The 3,412-nt window shown below is 32.1% G+C and overlaps 1 protein-coding gene across 1 annotated transcript in view; it reads right to left on the bottom strand.

The window, feature by feature from the left end:
• The window catches only part of rabgap1l (RAB GTPase activating protein 1-like), a 104,943-nt gene that overhangs the window by 31,374 nt on the left and 70,157 nt on the right, over window positions 1-3,412 (bottom strand). The window lies entirely within an intron of this gene.

Genomic DNA, 3,412 nt, shown 5'->3' with positions numbered 1-3,412 from the left:
CTTTCTTTCTTTCTTTCTTTCTTTCAAGTGTGTTATTATTATTATTATTATTACTATTACTTCTTAAAATAATTTATAATAATAACAATAAAATATTTGTATGATATTTTTTAAATATTTTATTACCATTTTATTTATTATTTATAATTATTTTATACAATATTGTATACAATAAATACATATTTATTCATATTAATTTATTTAATTATTGTATTTATTATTAATTATAATTAGACTAATTTAAATCAAATTTAAGATAAATCAAAATAAATATTTTTTTCTATAATAATAATAATAATAATATGAATTTTATATTTACATTGTTAATTTTTTTAATGAATAAAAACTACCGTATTATAAAAATCTTTATTTCTTATAATTAGACAATTATTAGTCAAAGAATTTGATATTTAATAATAATAATAATAATTATTATTATTATTATTTTAATTACTATTTTGCTTTATTGTTTACATTATTTTTTTGTAAATAAAAACTACTGTATTATACAAATAATTATTTCTTATTATTAGATAATTATTAGTCATAAAGAAACTGATATTTTATAATAATAATAATAATAATAATAATAATTTTGTTTAAGTTGTTATTGGAGTGTGTTTTCCGTGTAATTACTAATCCAGTCTTTCTATTTTAAAATGTTATGTTAAATGTAATGCTACTTGCTTGAAAATTACATTGAACATTGTTTCTACAGCAAATATATTTCAGTGTAGCTCACCATAACATGCAGTTTTATACTACTTAATTTGACCCAAGTCAGATTTTAGAAATTTTTGGGCCTTTTTGGCACTTTTTTTCATAGCAACCACGACAGATGGTGAACATATCTGTGATTTGAACAGATTAGTGTGCAGGCAGATGAGATACAGATGAGGTCCTGTCATACATGTAGCCTGGACTGGAAAAACTCAATTACTAATCATATGATGGTCATTTTCTCTACACTCTTTGATCTCAATCAATGCTCGCTGCAGCTCCAGCACAAACTTGAAGGTTGAGCTTGACTGAGGACAGTGGAGGAGAGAGTACAATGTGTATTTTGTCAAGAAGACTCTAAGAAGGGTCCTTGAGCTAAGGAATAACCTTGTGTGAAGTGTTTACAGAGCTGAGACAGATTAAGAAGCGCAGGAAAGTGTCTTACTCAGCACAGCGTGCTCTTCAAAGCCGAACAGCAAATCGAATTAACAAGTCATATACAGACAGTGTTCCAGTCACATGATGGAGTACATGAACAGACTCTTGAGATGCAAAACAGGGCTGAAAGTCCACTTAAAAACATCTGATCTGGACCGAACTGACTATAGAATGAGTTTTCTGCCACACAGCATTATGGGAAGTGTAGTTTCGCTGCACAAGCCTGTCATAAACCGGCTAAATGAGCAGAATATTAAGCAGTTGACTTTCCCGTCAAGTCTTGAGTGAACAGATCCAAGGATTTCACGCCGTGGCAACATCAGACGGTGACTGCGGAAATGTCTCTGACAGGCTGAGTTGTAATAAGGTGCATTCAATTAACAGCGTGTGTCAGGGCTAATTAAAGGCATCATTAGTCAACTAATGCGAGAGAGGGAAGGACAGGTTTCCGCCTCCCCTCACCTGTTTACACCGCGCCTGAGAGTTTGTTAAAGGGTGGGCAGAATAAAGCCTGACAGAGGATGAAGGGAACCTTCAGGGAGAGTCCGGGGTTCAAAAAAAACAAAACACAAAACAAAAAACAAAACAAACAAAAACAAGAAAACAAAACAAAAAACCACAAAACAAAACAAAAACAAAACATATATAAATAAATAATAAATAAAAGAATACATTTAAAAATATATAATATTTATCATAACCTTGCGCTCCTTTTTCTCTTCAACACACACGCTATGAATAATGCAGCCTTCTTTTCTGCCATTTCTCCTTCTACATGATCCAGATAAATTCTTGCTGAATAGCACAGAACATGGTACACCCATTTGTATAAGCTGCTTCATCAGTTTCTGTTTACGCAGAAGAAGAACGAGGCTGTAAAGGCCATTTCCCATGAAGGTTGCCGCAGCATATGTGGCAGTGGTGACCTTGTTCTTTTTTGTAATAAAGACATACAATCTTCTTGATGGATTAATCAGGCAAGCACAAACACATACGTAAACATTATTCACATATGATACGACTATTCTTTATTTATTATAATACTTATATTTATTATTATTTTGGAGTAGTTTTCATATTTATTTTTTAGTTTAAGTTAATTTTAGCACGGTTAAATCATGATAAATTGCATATAAAATAAAAGTTTGTGTTTACATAATGTATGTGTGTGTGATGTTTATTTTCTCAGACAAATACACTGCATTGTTCTAACAACAGAATATAATATAAATGTAATATTTCTTTTTTTTCTTTCAGGGTGTATCACTTGTTGGTGACATGTCAGGAATGATCCAGCCTGGTGGCCTAGGCAACCATACGTTAAGGCAACTTAAGGCAAAACCTAGGCAACTTGTGGCAAACTTTGTCCACCAAAGAGCCATACAATGTTGACTACAAGATAATGTACACTTTTTACCATTTCTACAGTACTTTATGTAATAGATTATTTATTTTTAATCAGTACAGTTGTTTCATTTCCAGAACATACTGCACCTTGTCGAGATGATGCTGATTCTACCTATATCAGCTGCACAGTGTGAGAGAGGATACTCAGCACAGAACCGCATCATAAACTCCACCAGAAGCAGTCTGCACGTATCTACCACGGAGGATCTTATTAGAATCAGCACTGAGGGACCTTCTCTGGAGAGATTTGATCCAAGCAAATGCGCAGAGAAGTGGCTGTCTTCAAGAAAACCACACTACAAAGCCTGGCCAGCTGAAATATGCAGCATCTGATTGCTGTTCACTGTGTGGCAGGAACATTAATTGTGTTCAGCAGTGCAGATGTCAATAAAGCTTTTAAAAGGACAGTTCACCCAAAAATTAAAATTCTGTTATCATTTTGCTCAACCTCTTGTCATTCTCACCAAATATACATTATGTCATTGTTAACCTTAAGAAAGACCTTAAGTCTTTCTTTCATCTTCAGAACTCACTTGAAGATATTTTTAATATTATGTGTATATAATGACATTAGGGTGGGTAAATGATGACAGAATTTTTATTTGTTGGTGAACTGTCCTTTTAAATATATTTGAGCACTACACTTCAATGTCTGTACATTGTGTATTTGTGCATATGAAATTTATGCATGATATTTTTTTGCGTTTTGAGGACAGCCTGTCTAACTGTTTTTCTGAAACTGAAAATATTAAATGTTTATCTGAAGGTAAACTGTCACACGCTAGGTTTCTGAATTTTTTTTCTCATGCTCTTCATACTTGTGTATGTTATGTGGCATATTAATATT

This window comes from Sinocyclocheilus anshuiensis, unplaced genomic scaffold (assembly GCF_001515605.1).
Source record: "Sinocyclocheilus anshuiensis isolate Anshui unplaced genomic scaffold, SAMN03320099.WGS_v1.1 scaffold560, whole genome shotgun sequence".
Lineage (NCBI taxonomy): Eukaryota > Metazoa > Chordata > Actinopteri > Cypriniformes > Cyprinidae > Sinocyclocheilus > Sinocyclocheilus anshuiensis.
This window is presented reverse-complemented; position numbering and strand designations above follow the sequence as displayed.